Raw genomic sequence first — 16,923 nt, forward strand, 5'->3', positions numbered from 1 at the left:
GGAGTAATGTCTACCTGAGCAGAGCATGAAGTCACTCTCCCTCTGTGTGTGTTGTAATCAGAGCTTCTCTGTGCTTTGTTTATGTCGTGTGGGCGGCCGCGCCAACCCGTTCTCACTCCCAACTCGTCAAATACCGCCATTTGGTGGGAGGGCTGGTGGATGGGTCAAGCAAACACAAGACTTTCAACCAGGATGCAGGTTTTGATGTCCCATGTGGAACTAAAAGTTGACTTATTTTGACACATCAGTCTTTAGACTCCTCGGTCTCGTCAGTCCTGTGAGTCACGTGAGGCACTAGTCAGTTTATTTTGAAAGGACCCTATGCATGTAACGAACATATATTGACATGCCGTCCCTGGTCCGTCCAAAAGTAACGCATGAGGGGTACCCCGTGCATCGGTCTCCGATGCCGAGGAGCACTGACCAAGCGGCGGCATTTGGCAAGTTGGGAGTGAGAATGCGATGGCCGCACAAGCATTTTTCTCTCTTTTGTGCTGGACAAGTTACCGTTTTGTGTTCACCCAACATTTCGGATCCAAGATCTCTGCACAATCAGTGATCTCATCTACCTGCAGAAGGAAGAAACGGACCCCGTTCTTCACGAAGGAAAGACGACCGCCTTTTTTCGTTCAACTGAGTCGACCACACGGAGAATCGGCCCTGCCGTTCACCCGCTGACGAGCGTGATAACGGCCCGTTATTGCCCGAGCTCGCGGAACACCGCCGGACCAATCAACGGACGTAACACACCGTAATCACTTCGAGGAGCGTTCCCAAGTAAGAGGCTTGTGTCTGGGCAGAAATTAGTTCAATCGTGTGTTACAATAAGTTTATGTGCTGCTATTGTGTCGAATTTACGAACCACTGAGTCCGCTTGCTTGCTTGCTGTTTGCTTTGTTTACTGTTGTTGACTGTGTGCCCCACGCTGTGGGTTTTCCTTTGTGTTAGTTTCTGCCACCACGGGTAAGATCGGTAGCTGTATTTTATAAGTTAACAGACCAGTGCACGGCCGACGAACCTGAGTTCGCCTGCCGGGCTTCTGAGTGGTAATAAGACAGCTGCTACGTCTTTCCCGCGGCAGTTAGGATTCTTTTTTCTGCGCTCTGAGCGAACCTTTCTTTTCTCTCTTCTACTAACCCACACATACATACACACACACATACCCATTTTACTGACAACGTGAGGACCACGTTCTCCATTGTGCTTTGTCTTTAAATTTCGCGGCCTCGGAGCACCTCGTGCTTCCTCTTGCTCCTCCGACACGCACACAGCAGCACAGCACACTGACCTGCTTTCAGTACCATGGACAGCAGCAGTAGAGACATCTAATAAAGGATTCACTGTTCACTATAACTGCACATTTAAATTGCATGGTGCAGCATTGTTCAAACCCACTGGATTTTATTTTAAAATCCAGTCAAGATCCATAATTTCCTATGTTATGTGATACATTTCAGGAATATATCTATGAAATCATGCACAAAACATAATTTTGTTTAATTTCATGTAATCTAATAAATGATAGCAATTTGATCTGAGAATAATCCCCAGATTATTATGCTTTCTCAATTGAGTTTTCCAATATACGACAAATCCAGAAAAGATAATTGCTCCATTTTGTTTTGCAAATGATGGCAATTTAATTAGAAGGGAGTTTATTGAATGAGTTTGAGAGCTGCGTCCTCACAGGCATGGCAATATCAGCTCATTTAATTCATATTAGATAAACTTGAGGCACGGGTTGGTTCAAATCATGCATCCTGGGGCCAATCAGATGCAATTCTTGTCATACGTTCATCTGGATATATAGCAACTTTAACCTTCCCGAAAGCCAATTTGTAAACATCCTGCAGATAAGGAGCAACATTAGCGTCCACTGGAAGACGTGTTTGTGTCCACCTGACGGATGTAAATTCAATATCCCCTCTCCTTTTAAATCGGGCTCCACTAACCCCTGAGGGAAATATCGGGCTCTTTAGCTGCTAAATGCTCCACTATGTTTGCCAGCTAAGTGCTAACTGTGTCTGTGTGCCATTTGGTGCATGCATTTGAATTAGTTTAAACTGGGACACTATAAATGGATCACTCACAAACATGCACACACCCATGCTCTTAACAAATGTGCTCATGAACATGTGCACGCTTTTTCCACATAACCACAGTATTTGCACAAATTACCACCCTGAGATTCGCCCGAGTGAAGCAGCTGCTCTAGGTGAGGGAATGTGCTTCGTGACACAAAGTCCCAGTGTGCAGTGTGATCTCTGTGTTTAGACCGTGCTCTACGCTTCTTGGCAGTAACCCTCGACTTCAGTTGCGGCATCAAAGGGCAAAACAGCTCTTTCATTTGCCTTTGTTCCCACTGTGGCATTTCACCAAATCCGACTACACCGGCAGTGTCCAATCCCCGCTGTGGCCCTGACCCTTTGAGGGCACCCGGACTCCAGCAGGGAATTGCTAAGCTTGTTCCTACGAGGAGGCGACTTGCTGTGACACGCTCTCTATGACGACGTTTATCAACTAGAGATTTGTAAATCGAACTCGCAGGAGTTGCAGCTCTGACAGGATCATGACGTCACTGAATTTATTTCTACAGAACATTGGAGTATTAGAAAAAATGGCACCTATAATGGAAATATTATAAATCAATCAGGTTTAGAAATGGAATAAAAAGCTTCAAATGTCAGTTTCGAATTGACTATAGGGAAAACAACTGAGCCTGATGTAACTCTATTGTAAAACTGTAAAACTTAGGGCTGTCAATGGCTTAAAATATTTAATCGTGATTAATTGTAAATTAATCATTTTTTAACTCTTCAAAATGTGCTTTAAAGGGAGATTTGTGAAGTATTTAATACTCTTATCAATGTGGGAGTGGGCAAATATGCTGCTTTGTGCAGATTTATGTATATATTTATTATTGGAAATCAATTAACAACACAAAACAATGACAAATATAATCCGTAAACCCTCACAGGTACTGCATTTAACATAAAAAAAATGCTCAAATCATAACATGGCAAACTCAAGCCCAACAGGCAACAATAGCTGTCAGTGTGTCAGTGTTCTGACTTGACTATGACTTTTGGGCATGTCTGTGAAGGGGAGACTCGTGGGTACCCATAGAACCCATTTTCATTCACATATCTGGAGGTCAGAGGTCAAGTTCTCTAGTTTCATATGATGCCAGTTCTTTGTAGGTTTAAAACTGAGCCCGCAAACCTCGTTGCATGAAAGAAAATTGGTGGCGTTAAACAAATTTGCATTAACGCGTTATTATTACGTTAACTTTGACAGCCCTATTATACATTTTACACATGAAATTGATTTTATTACACAAAGAAATGTGATTTTACCTAATAAATAAGAGGGTAAAAATCATCCTTATCAAATTTCAACACTCATAAAGTGTTTCAGTGCTTCAGTTCGTTTCTAACAACAGCCAGCCTATGGCCAGCTGGTACAGAATACAACTCAGAGACACACATGTCCATCTGGACCCTGTATGATAAAGAAATATACAATTTGTCAGCCCTTAGCAACACTCAAACCTAATTCTACCCTCAGTGCTGCTTTATCAGTTTCTGTTCAGATGTAGCATTCAAACTCTGCAGCTCTGATGGTAGCAGCCCATGAACGCACACCTGCTGGAGAGAGGAAGAGGTCTAGGTCTATTTCTTCTAGTATTCAAGTCAGGGACAAAACCCCCCTCTCTTTATCCCACCTTTCAGACCGGAACCAAAGTCTGTTCAGGATGTCTGTGCTTTTTGAATGATGGATGATGGGCGACACAAGGTCACACCAAAGACAAGGGGAGGAGAAATGCAGGATTAGATTAAATTTAAATTCAATATGTCCTTGGAGACTGGGACCCTGAATTGTTTCTGGAATACTTCTCTATAGGCAATTACATGCAACGAGATAAATTATAGCAGTATATGCGAACACACATGGTCTATATAGCACATCCCCCAGAGCATCAGTATGCAAGTGAGCTTTGAGATTATTTGTGGCAGCTTGCTATTGAGCACTAAAACAAACGCTCACATGGATTCATTCATACTTGGTATGATGCACAATGTTATTTATGATGCACCTCTTTCTCTGATTGTCATATCCTTTCCTGTGGGGTACCCGAAAGGATCTGTCTTAGGAGTTGACCACTGCTTTTTTCTTCGTACATGCTCCCACTTGGCAACATCCTCCGTCTGACAACTGAGAGACTTTTTAGTACACAATTCCTTCTTTTTGTTTGTATCCCCGCACTGCAGCTCAGCACAGAAACAAAGTCAGTAGAAACACAAATAGATATCCATTTGATGTGACTGACTTAGACTGCTGAAGGCTCATATAAACTTCAGATAAATGCATTTTTGCAGAGAACAAGGATTGTGGATTTTGTATTGAAAGGGCATTATGAAGAGATCTTTTTGTAGCCGGTATGAAAACAAGAAATTATTATAGCAAAACCTGTTTCAATGTTCATACAGGCATCTGACTATTGTTTAAAGACAGACTTTGTGAACCTATCTTTCATTCTTAGGGGATCTTCATCCTTATGACATTGACTCTCGTTGGAAACGGACAGTAGTCTTCTGTGTTAAAGTCCAATGTCTTGTTGACCCATCCATCCCGACTTCCTCCCTACACAGACTTTGTCACACTAAGTCACCAGACATCCTCCTTTGCCCCCATCACAATTACTGTGGTCACTAGAGGGTTTTGTCACTTATGTCGTTTTGGGGCATTCAACGTCATCACTACGTCACTGTGTTTGTTGGACCCATCCACGTCACCTCCCGTCCGCTTTAAGCGGTCTTTCTCACTTTTCATTCTAGTCACTAGCTCCGAGCGTAGCATATTCACACAGATGCATTTACATTGAAGGCACTACAGACTTCATGGCGTGAAAATGACATGCCTAAAGCAAGAAGGGTGTTCTTATCATACCATTCATATGCCTTTTCATGCAACCAGGCTGCCTGAAGATACAAACTATGACCTCAAGCTGCATCGGATTTAATACAGTTAGATCTCAGCTTGTCAGAGAACTGCCTCCGCCTAAATAAAGACAAAACAGAAATCATGACTAATAATAATAATGGCTTCATGGTCCCCACAGAGAACTCGTCTTCCCTCTCACTGTATATGTCTGTGATTCAGCAAATTAGCTTCAATATTTGTTTTAACTTTCCTCATGAAAGTCACCTTGGTACAGACTCTCCAGGGAATCAGCGCTGCCATTTATAACTAATACATTATTCTGGAAGCTCAAATAAATACTTAGTGAGAGAGACACACATTGAGTAAGAGAGAGCTGGTCAAGAATTATTAGATACTTATCTTACCCAGAACACATTGTGATTATTATTATTACAGGGTAGATTTATATCATTAGTATTTGCTTGCTTCAAGGCAGTGTGTTTCATTAAAAATGCTCCACCCCCCATTCAAATTGTAATTGAGCATTTACTCTACAGTATGAGGCTGCATATCACCAGTCTTGACTTTGATCACCAATTTCAAGTCTGTAGGTGACTACTAATACAGATTCAGTGTCTTTTTCAAGGACACTTCAGCAGGAGGAATACCTCCTTTTATGTCCAGAGGAAGAATTTAGCCCGTGATGGGAGACTTTGAACAATCACAGGTCATTTCATAGAGAGAGCGTTCCTATTGGCTGTTCATTCAACAGAGGCAGCTGTCAATCACTCACAAACTCCGATCAAACGGTCAAACTAGGCAGCGCGGATCAAATATGAATCAATATTCTGTTACTGTAATGCCTATTTCTTGCCTCAAATGTTTTCAGAAACATCTTGTAGTGTACTGTTTAACTGTAAAGTGAGGAAGTTTCCTTTGGCTCATGGGTGGTGCTTGGGATTTCCTCAGCTGATCTCAACTTGGCGGCCAGGTCACAAACTTTCTCATTTTACAGCTAAACAGTACACTACAAGATAAGAAGAAATTGGCATTACAGTAACAGAATATTGATTCATATTTGATCAGCACTGCCTAGTTTGACCGTTTGATCGGAGTTTGTGATTGATTGACAGCTGCTCAGAGACGGCAAGGCTCCACCTCGGCTCTGATTGGTTGTTTTCCTCCGGTCTGTTAAATCTTGAAGATACCATTAGGAGGACACAGAGGAACATGATTTTTTTTTTCCAGATTACCTGTCTCATGTGCTACTGTCAGGACACAGTGACCGTTTTATAAAAATCACTTTTTTTAAAAATCAGATTTGCTCCAACCTGCCTACCCCAACTTTAAATCTTCCGATTCCAGTTCTTCTTAGAAGCGGGAGAGTTGCTGTGTTGAAATGATAACTATCACTTTCCTCAGTAGGGATAACTACATCTATTTTTTACATTTCTTTTTATTTGCTGATTCTGCCTCGTGATGATGCAAGGTTCTGCAACCTGCCGATCAGGAAGGCACTGAAAGATAATACATGAAACTAAAATGAGAGGGTGATTTTGGAGCGGGCAATAATTCCTCAGAGAAGCCACAGCACTTGTGATGAGTTCAACTCAGAGTCATGAGGGGCCCCTGTAGGCTGACAGGTAATATGATCCATATATCCATTCACCACCACAAGGCTTTATTAAAGTCTGGGAGAAGTGGAGTTTTATTGTCGTGGGCTAAATCGACACATTTTTGGTTAAAATGAGACAGCTTACGGCTGAATGAAACATTTTTTGGGGGGGTTTGCCATAATTGCTTTTCACTGAAACTGTGAAAAATCCAGCTGCATAGTGTAGCGTGTGCAACAGTTAGCTTTTTTCGACAATTGTCCGACTGACATGGTGTAATAATCAAATTACCAGTGATGCATTAAGTGATTGTAGAGATTATTGCTTATCATTCAGAAGAAAAACTGAATATAGACATTTAATTCAGAGTAAGCAGGTGCAGTGTATGTGAAAATCAGTTTGTGTGAATAATAAGACGTGAGCGATAGGAGGTCTGCGTGAACGATTAGATACAATCAATAGCAATGATGAGATAAAAGTGAAACACAGACATTTCATCTTGCCGGGACATTTCTAATCAACCTTTGCTGAGTCACAGCACAGCCACAGTCTCTAACAACCAGACTGCACTTCAGAAAAACACATCCTGCAGCTATTTCACTGCTTGCTGCACACAGTAGTTATCACACGGAGAGCACCGCAGCGCGGATGGGAAATATAATGACTTGTTCATTGTATGCACTGAAGAGAGTCATCCGGCAAGCTACTTAGGAGCGAATGATTCCAGATTAGGGTGAAAGCAAGTTTTCACTTCTTTATAGTTATCCTTGACATTTTGAAAGCACCATTGCAGTCACACTGTACTGTGAAGTGTCTTACAGCCAGTAAATGTATAGATTCATATTGTCTGTCAGCTGAATATTGAATACGATGGTGTCTTTGGTCTCTCTAGATTGTGAAATTAGGCCTCAAGTGAGTCTGTCAGGAAAACAAGCCCAGGTACTGTGGGGAAGGAGGTGAATCAATATGTTAACCTTTTGAACTCTGCAATAGAAATGGTCCCCCAGTGCTTACATTGGTATTTTTGTCTGGACTGCGGAGGGCCAACCCTACAAACACAAAGTCTGTCACTGAGTGAGTGACTCAGTGATGAAGTTACACATTTATCGGCCAAGTGTTGGCGTTTCGTCGTTGGTCGTTGCTCTTTCTAAAGGAAAAGGCGGGAAAGGTCCTTTATGCAAATGAGCCCATCCAGCGCGATGCGTCCGGCTCATGAAACTTGGACGTTTTGGTTACGTTCCACACACAACGTAACATAATGATGTCATCATGAGCGTACAATGTGTTGAAGCAAAAGACAGAAGCCTTAGCTTTCCACTGCAAAAAGAATGAATGCTCTAGCTATTGTGATTTTATTTTAGATCGATTTAAACAGGATCATGCAAATGAATATCTCATTTTTTCATATAAAGAAGAACAGCCACTGCTCTAACCTGAACTTTTTTTTTAGCATTACAGTGTTATTGGATCACTCAGAAGCCAACTCCCTTGTCGGGCACACAAACTCACATCATAATGCATCACAGACAAAATTGTGTTTGCTAAAGTATGTGAATGGCTTACAAATTAATAGTGTCAAGAGAGAGTCATTATTCAATAAACTGATCCCAAAGATTGCCCTCGACTACCAGCTGCTCTGTAGAGAGAAAGTGTTGAAAATAATGAATGAAGAAAATAGAAATAGTACATCATGACAAAATAAATACCAAATTGTCTGAAGACAATTTAAGTTTTAAAGAGGACCTATTTCCCCTTTCCTTTAGTTTGTTATAGAGTTTTTTGTGCATGTTAAAGGTCTGCAAAGTTACAAAGCCCAAAGAATTTACTCTCCCCCACAGAAACAGTGCTCCTGAACTGCCTGAAACGCCTCGCTTGAAGTCCCGCCTTTTTTTCCGAAACGTGATGATGTCACCAAGCAACACATATTTCCTGTAGCGGCTAGTTTGAGCGGAGTTGGAGTGGAATCTGAAGAGTTTGGTTCGGTTGACCAGTCACAACAGAGGAACAGCTGACCAATCAGAGCAGACTCAGGCAGGAGCTCAAACAGAGCGTTTCAGACAGAGGGTGAAAAGAGGTGCTGCAGCACAGTCATTATGAGAAAAGTAAAGTGTTTTTTGAACATTAAAGCATGTAAACATGTTCTAGTAGAAACCCCAAATACAAGTTTGAACCTGAAAATAAGCATAATAGGTCCTCTTTAAGCCAGTAGCAGACAGTATGTTAAGAATAATGCAGCCAAAATGTGTTGGCCAAAAAGAGCTGCAAGTCAGGGAGTGTGTTTTCATTGCGCTGAGGGACAAACACACTGAGCATAGTTTGGAGTGGTCTCCAAAAGTCTGCAACAAGACTTTTCTGAGAGACATTTACAAAAAGTGAACAGGCAACCACCGTTCAATGGGAAATGATGAACAGGACGCAGCCACTGAACGGAACAGCGTCTTCTGCACAGTGAAACGACTGAGCTGGTGTCAGATTTAGCTGTGTTGCCTACTGTATTCCAGAGTATCTGTAAAATACAGGCAATGAAGGTGACCTTGAACACGCAACACGCCCTTCCTGACAGGCTCATCCGTCATTTCAATCTACTAGCTTAACACTCCGCTACTACTGCTTACGACATCATTCTTCGACCCAAGGTTCAGAGGACTTGACTTCCTAACAGCTGAGGTCAGACAGAGCTGACTTATCACCGGACGAAAGTGGACACTGAGGAGAGGGAGGAACACAACTACCAGCCAGCGAATTAGATATAAAAACAAAGGAGATGTTGGATCAACTGTATCGCCATAACCCTGCAAACAGGAGCTCCCGAGAGGAATTCATGGAGCGTGAAATAGCTGCTTTCTCTGCAGAATCAACCAACAATGTATAAATCAGTCATTAGTCAAGTTAGTATGGAAAATGAGTCGATAAAACCCACTTGGCATAAATGTCAGGGACAAATCTGTCACTTCTGAAAGGGTTTTTCAGAAAAGCTGAATACATAGCAAACCAAATGAGATTTGTGTCGTCATGTCTGCTAATGGTCTGCATGATATTTTCATTTCTTTCTATAACATAATGCCATAATGTTTGTTCAAAACACAAAGATGTTTTGTTGACAAGGCAGGGTGCTTGATACCACCTCAACTCTTTATCTCAGCAAATTGTCACGTTGGTTTTGACATTGATTTAATGATTAATACATCGGCACATGAGATTAATTTCCCCATGTTGACTCTCTTCCATGTTTGTCCTTATTAATGAGAGTATGGCTGGTTAGAGGTCTCAGACATCTGAGCTCAACTGTTGACTCACAGGTTGGTTAAATGTCTGCTTAGAAGTAACTAGCTGATTTAGCAATTTTCTATTTTATTATATAAGATTCAGACAATTTAATTATTGAAAATGAAAGGACAATGATATAGGATATAAAATATATGATACTGTATGAGTAAATACAAGAGAAAAACTGAGATATACACAATTGGTATATCGTTCAGCCCCAAGGCAACTGTATCTGTGTTTGTTCAAATAGCACAATGGCAAAACTTTTAACTGCAACACCTAATTGAACCCGAGCATCCAGGTACCGGGGGCAACTGCGCACATGACAACAAACACCAGATACATGTTAAACATAGAGCAACATATTCATCAAGCATACCCACATAATGGGAAGAAGCTCGGCTTAAAGGTCACCTATTATGCAAAATGCACTTTTCCATGTCTTTTAAACATCAATATCTGTCCCCAGTGTGTCTACAGGCCACCATAGTATCATAAAAGACCATCCTCTCTCTTTTTCTCCTCCTCCGTTTGTCCGGAAATGGGTGCAGAAAAAAAAATCGCTTTTTTTCCTTCTCTTCTGACGTCATTAGAGAAATGCAAGCCATGTAAGGGTTTCCTGGTCGAACCAGAGAGAACCTTCAGTAGCTGACCCCGCCCCACAGCGCGTCACTGTCTCTCCTCCTCAACCTAACTTGAGCAAAGTCTGCAAGAACCAGCAGAACAGGCTTCATGTACTCCCATCATCTAAATATAACATGTTCTTTCACAAAGGCTTTATGTAATTACACTGTTTAAACAGATGATATTTATATATTATATATATTTGATGTCATGCATGTAGCAGAGTACAGGTAGTAAATAGTGACTTGTAAGCAACACAACACATTTCTGTTTCACAGTCAAACTTTATTTGAGTTGACAGATGACAATATTAATTATTCACAGCATTTGTAATCATCTCACCTGTTAGTTAGTTATGTTAACATGGTACAGGAGAAAGTCTTCAGCTCTGGTAAACTGTGGTAAGCTAAGCTCCGGTGGTCTGTAGTCATGGTAACACAGAGACAGCTACTACTGTAAATAATATACCATTACTCTGATCTTCCATACATTTATCTTTTAGCAGAAATAATGAACTGACTACTGTTTCACATCTTCTATTTTCCACCCTGATGGTCGCTGTGTTTACACACCGTCTCATAGCGGTAGCATGTAGCTAATGGGGTTAGCTCTGTATCTCCCATCTGCTTTCAGCTATCTGCTCTCAGCTGTCTGCTCTCCTCTGGGATGATTCTGTCGGTCATTTCTCACAGATGGATCTGTAAAGACAGACGTAAAACAGAGTGTATGTTTACGGTTTACAGAGTTGATGCATGAGGTAAACACTGAGTTAACTAACAGAGATATAAACAGCATTATTTACCTGAGAGAAACCGTCAGGAAAACCTGGAATCTGGACCGCAGATGTTCATCATGTGTCACCGATTTCTGATCAGATTCCTCCGGTAACGTGCGCTGGGTGAAGTTTCTGGTTTATAAACTTTAAAGTGGTTTATAAGCTCTATTCTAGCTCCTCTCCCTCCACTCCTCTCTCTCCACTCGTCTCTCTCTCCAGAGCTTCTCCGGGAGGGAGGGGGAGATAGTGACGCTGTGTTGTTGAGGAAGTTTGATTGACAGAAAACGCTGACCAATCAGAGCAGAGTGGGAGGAGACAGGCTGTGAATCAGTGGTTTTCAGACAGAGGCGGAATTAGGCTCTGAGGCAGGCAGACTCAGGCTGCAGTATGAGAAGAATAAAGGGTTTTTTGAACATTGCAGCATGTAAACATGTTCTAGTGCAACATTAAAATACATCTATGAACCTGGAAATGAGCATAATATGTGACCTTTAAAGCTCATGAAAACAATTTTGACCTAAATGAAACACAATTCCAACACCAAGCAACTACATTAGCACCCAGTAAAAACACGGCAAATGCATTTACGCATAGTGGTGCTAGCGATTTTGCTACTTCATGCAACCCACACAAACGATATGTTATTATGAAAGCTGAGACTCCAACGGTATGAGCGTTATCACTCTAGCACGACTAAAACTCACTGAACCTGCTTTCCAAAAGTCCAAATCCAAAAGGCATTAGTTAAATGGACTAATGGGTGATGGTTTCCTTTCAATGGGAACATGATTTTTCAAAACAAAGCCCAAAACAGTTGTATTTAGATGGAATTAATACCTATAGTGATATGCAAATTAAATTATTAAGCTTTACAGTTACCTGAGAAAATTTCAAATGGCGCAGATTTGAAGATTCTGCCTGTACATGCTTCTACTAAAACCTCTCCAACTTTGCTCTGCTTCACTTTATTAGCATCAGCTTGTGCACAGGTAATGTTCAGATGTTGTGGTATGGTTTGATAGTGGTTTGAGGCTGTAACTGTATCATTTCTTACGGATACTCACTCTAAAAGTGTACAGTTTTGTCAGGTGGAAATGAAATCTGTTCCATCTTCATTTATATATATACCAAGCAAATTATATACTCATGCTTACACATCTGCAAAAATGTATTACCTTTATTTTGATACCAAGATTATTCAAATAGACCTTGTAGTAGCAGAGATACACTCACATTTTGTGCACGTCATCTTCGAGCAGAGGCCTGAGCCTGAGGCATAAGGTTCTTAATTCACTGAAATATTCAGCTGCATCACTCACAGATTCATTAAAATGCCACCATGATATTTAATGGCTCTGGGTGAGGTGTGATTTCCTGTGTGGTCAGTGGTGATGGAGGCAGATCCTACATTCAACTGAAGGTATCATCCACCTTGTTAAGCATTCTACGAGAAGGTAACACAGCCTTGGCATTCTTCACAGGTTACAGTTTTTTGCACTCAGAAACCTGGCTGACAGTCGGCCAAGTCATGAATTATTCAATCTGAAGTACACAGGAAACCAATAGAGATTGCTTTCTTGTTTACTGAAGTGGCTTGCAGTACCACGACTGTCGATAACGCAAGAATAGAGGCACTCAACTGTAGTATTGGAAATAATCTGGAACTTGAAAAGTTGCCCAAGCTCTGCATACAGTTTGTGGCTGCAGCACAGGATGCAATATGGAAGGAGGAAGACAGCTATGATGATTACTGTCTTTGCCCATTTGTCATACACATAACCCAATTTTTTTCTTGCAGCTAGAATGACACAGAATTCACCAACTCAGATACAAATAGCAAAATCAGCAGAATGTAAATTAAAAAAGTCAATATGATTTCCAAATCAAACAGTCTTATCTCAAATAAACAGCTTCTCTTTCATTCTTTATGTTTCTTCTTCACTCCAGAATATGTTGTTTAGACATTTCATGAAATACCTGACCATAGGTACAATACAGCAGAAAAGTGGATTCATTCCTATACTGGACTGAAAATTACCAAACTGAGAAATACTAAGAGAAGTAGGGGAAGTCAGAAATGAGATGCAGTTAATGGATCACAGGAGTTCAGCCACATTGTAAATTGACTGTCACCTGACGAAAAAAAAAAAAAAAAAAGAAGCTGGGAGCTTCGCTGCATCCTTTATCAAGATCTTGGCAAAAGTTGTGGTTCAATATGTTTAAACTCTTGGCTTAAATTTAAAAAAGGCAATTCGGAGAGAAATGAGACGGTGTGTGTGATAAATGCAGGGCATCAAGGGTTAGACCCAGAGGGCAACTCCAGGTCTGAAAAGTGAAGCCAATGCTGAAGTGCCTTAAACTTGCATTCTTTCTAATAGCCAGCAGGGGGCGACTCCTCTGGTTGCATAAAGAAGTCTGATTATATAGAAGTCTATATGACCCTACTTCTCACATCATTTACTACCTCAGTAAACATTGTAAACATGAGTTTATGGTCTCAATTGCTAGTTTCAAGTCTTCAACACAGCATGATGTTCATTTAGTAAATTGTTGTGATTGACAGGTTGTTACCACGGCGTTGTTCGTTCTGGGAGTTGTCCGTGTTTTTGTCTTAAAACTTTAACCCTTTCACAGACAGACAGCCAAACCGCTAAACTCTAGGCTTCAAAACGGCAGTCCACAAACCAATGGGTGATGTCACGATGACTACGTCCACTTCTTATATACAGTCTATGCTATTTAATGACCACAAAGTAAACATCATTCTGTTGGCATTGCAAACAGAACATGTAGCCTACAATGTTTTCCTGTCTTTCAACCTGATCTAATGGGCAGGCGTATAAATAACACGCCATTTTAAGGACATTCAGCGTGTCATGATGAAGCATTTTAAGCTTTTTGCGTGTCATTTCATGCCACAGGGTTGGCACTTCTTGTTGCAAAAGACCAAGATGGTGACCGCCTAAATGCCGAACTCGAAGCTTCAAAACGGCAGTCCACAAACCAATGGGTGACATCACGGTAACTACGTCCACTTCTTATATACGGTCTATGGTTAGACATGTTGTCTCCCTAATTAACAACTGACCATGTCTGTAATTATGAGTCTGTGCACTAAAACCTCTATTAGTATCACATCTTTGTCAAGGTAATTTCAGTACTGAAGCACAGAGTGTGTATGAAGTCAGCAGGGTTTAAAGGGCCTGCGCTGCTGCCTCTGTTCCTGACTCCATGCAGAGGCAATAATCTCAACAAACACCGATCACAGTCATCTCAAACACCACAGGAAGTGACCCGGAGCACTCGCCACACACAGCGTGGCCATAAAACACTATGTGTTTCTTTTCTTTTCACTCCAGCTTTTTTCTTCCCGCAGGTTAGGAGACAATACCTCAGTTTGAATTCTATTTTCTATATACTTTCGCTTTCAGTAAGATGAAGTCATGATGTGATACAGGTAATGATTTGTGTAAATGATTATTGACCTACCTGTAAGCTGCCAAGCTGTACAGTATGCTCCTCTGGTCAGCTGTTTCTGTGGAAAAAAGAAGACATTTCTAAATTAATTATGAAAAAAGATGCAGATATAAAGTATGTGACAGATGCTGGAAAAATTATTACAATATCCATTTTCCAAAAAGCACAGGTAGCCAAGCTTCAGCTGCAGCTGAATACACTTATCCATCACTAAGCCATCTAATTAATGGCATATTCATTTGTCTGTATGATAAACAGTGTATCACATCTTATAGGCTACATTGAAAACATTATAGTTTGCATTTGAGCATTTGACTGACTTAAATCTGACACACGTCCTGGAGCAGATTAAACCACCCACCGCCCCTGAGCCTGTGTGTACACGAAATTTAACTGGCAGCTGCAAGAACACACATCATGAATATCAATTATTGCTAAAGTGGAGCTGTGAAAATTAGCCGGGGCGGTTCTATTGTGCAGGTTAATGGAAACTCAGACAGGCCTTTAACTGTAGGGTTAATGCCAGTACCAAGCCACTGTGACAATTCTTTCCTTGAGCTTGAATAATAAATTGAAAATGTGTGTGGGCCTACATGATTGGTTGGCAACATGCATGAAACATTGGATTTATAAAAAGAGAAAAAAACAAGCAAATAAGGACAAGGAAAGAAATTAATTTTTCAGAACATTACATGTTTGCTTCTAAAATAGACATCAATCATCTGAATAAGCATGCTACGTTTAAATCACGTCTCAAACATGAATATATTACACTAGTATCTTCCGGTACATTCCCTCTTTATTGAATATAGATAGTATAAAAACCATACTGTAATTTTTCTATTAACGTAAAGCATCTTGAGGCATGAACCTGAACTGAAGCAGCAGGGCTTTAACTACTCTGTTTTATCAGTAAGCTATATTTGATCATATTTTATTAAGAAACTTCCCTGAGGTTTGTTATTGTTTTGTTGCAATACAATTCAGCTATGTACGGTGTATGATACCTATGAAAAGTAATGCACTGTAATTCATGTATATCCACGAAAACAATTTGTGTGCAATTCTGGTAATTGTAAACCAGGAAATATAAAGAGTGGCGAACGCCACGAAGGGAGGAAGTCAAGGTGGATGGTTAAAAAACACCGGACTTTCGCCCTGGAGACCAGCATTCGTGAAATCAACGTTGATTTACTTTAATGTAAGTGATGTCACTTCTGGAGTTATTTTAAGCCAAACCACAATCTTTTCCTAAACCTAAAAGTAGTTTTGTTGGCTTAAGTTTATTTTGAACAGACTATGCATGTAACAAGCAGAAATTGACACGCGTTGCTGGACATTTGTAGGAAAACAAATGAAAAAGGATAAATAATATTTCCGCAAGATATCATGTGAGCCGTTGTATAAAAATGATGGCTGTCAAAGTTAACGTGATAATAACTGGTTAGCGCAAATTCGTTTTAACACCAACTAAATTTCTTTGACACATTAACACAACTTACGATTTTTAGGTTTAACAGGCTCAGTTTTAAGAGTGAAGATACTAGCATTATATAGAAACTAGAAAACCTAAAGAATCCATTGGTACCAACCAATAGCGCTCCAAACTCATGCAAAATTTTGGCGAGGAAAAACTGGCACGGACATTTTCAAAGGGGTTCCTTGACCTCTGACCTCCAGATATGTGAATGAAAATGGGTTCTATGGGTACCTACGAGTCTCCCCTTTACAGACATGCCCACAATATATACATACACTTGCATAAAGCAGCATATTTGCCCACTCCCATGTTGATAAGAGTATTAAATACTTGACAAATCTCCCTTTAAGGTACATACAGATAGAAAATGTGCAAATAATTTACGATTATCTGAGAATATGTTCACTAAAACACATCCAGTTGTCAAGAAATGGGCAATATTTTTCCCTTATCCCCAAAAAACATTTGAGATCCAACCATTATAGCAGCTTTCATTTCAGCAGTTATCTGGCAAAGCCAAAGTTAGAAAGTTATAGAAGGTGGAAAGTCACATCATCATCTAAACCCAGAGAGGTAATGAAATAAGCTCTGGGGACACAGTTTACTGAAGGGGCTGGCCACAAACTGTCTGACTCAACGGATTATCGGTGGATGTTTTTCAGACTAGAATCCTGCAATAAAAACTGAGATGTTTTCCGGCCTTTTGAGTGAATGTGAGTACATCCTGACACAAGAGAATGACAGTCATTGAGAGTGATGCTTAC

The 16,923-nt window shown here is 40.6% G+C and overlaps 1 protein-coding gene across 2 annotated transcripts in view; it reads right to left on the reverse strand.

Moving 5' to 3' along the window:
* The window catches only part of rap1gapb (RAP1 GTPase activating protein b), a 136,586-nt gene that overhangs the window by 92,683 nt on the left and 26,980 nt on the right, over window positions 1-16,923 (reverse strand). For both annotated transcript variants that reach the window (XM_074639943.1, XM_074639937.1), the window contains exon 2: window positions 14,692-14,737. The gene's annotated coding sequence lies outside the window, so the exon portion shown is untranslated. The remainder of the gene's footprint in view (window positions 1-14,691; window positions 14,738-16,923) is intronic.

This window comes from Sebastes fasciatus, chromosome 1 (genome assembly GCF_043250625.1).
Source record: "Sebastes fasciatus isolate fSebFas1 chromosome 1, fSebFas1.pri, whole genome shotgun sequence".
NCBI lineage: Eukaryota > Metazoa > Chordata > Actinopteri > Perciformes > Sebastidae > Sebastes > Sebastes fasciatus.